We start from the raw sequence: 579 nt of genomic DNA, 5'->3' as shown, positions 1-579 counted from the left end.
TCCCCTGTCACAGCAGAGAGCCGTGACAGGATCGAGAGGTGAGCGAACGCCGGTATGTGTTCGCTCACCTCCCGATCTACTGAGCCGACCTGTGACAGTCTCATTGTCACAGGTCGGCTAGAACTATGAGGTGAGTGAAAAGCACTCATCTCATAGTTCTCCTTTTTTAAGGGTCACGGGAGGACATAAATTAGCGTCCTACTGTGACCCAAAGCTCAGTATAGCGCGAGCTACAGTTTACTATATACTGAGAGCGCAGCAGCCGGGACGGATCCTGACATTACTGTCCAGATCCACCCAGCTGCGTGAGTGACAGCTGGCTCTGCCTATCTAGAGACAGCGTAAGCTGTACCTGCCCTCTCCCCCAAATTGCTCCAGTCAGTGCTGGAGGATGGGGGGAATCCCTGCAGGAAGCCGTGTGTGACAGTCACGGCTCTCCGCAGGGAGATGATCGAGAAGTGAGCGAGCGACGGTATGTGTTCACTCCCGGACCTTTAGAGCCGAAATGTGACAGTTTCTTTGTCACAGGTCAGCTCAATAGATTGGGCAGTGAGTGAACACCTACAGTCGCTCGCTCAC

General features: G+C 53.9%; 1 protein-coding gene across 1 annotated transcript in view; it reads left to right on the top strand.

The window, feature by feature from the left end:
• Positions 1–579, top strand: part of SDE2 (SDE2 telomere maintenance homolog) — a 10,573-nt gene that overhangs the window by 1,661 nt on the left and 8,333 nt on the right. The window lies entirely within an intron of this gene.

The sequence above is a fragment of the Nanorana parkeri genome, unplaced genomic scaffold (genome assembly GCF_000935625.1).
Source record: "Nanorana parkeri isolate BGI_ZX_2015 unplaced genomic scaffold, ASM93562v1 scaffold31, whole genome shotgun sequence".
Lineage (NCBI taxonomy): Eukaryota > Metazoa > Chordata > Amphibia > Anura > Dicroglossidae > Nanorana > Nanorana parkeri.
The sequence above is the reverse complement of the archived record's forward strand: the minus strand, read 5'-3'. Positions and strand labels throughout refer to the sequence as shown.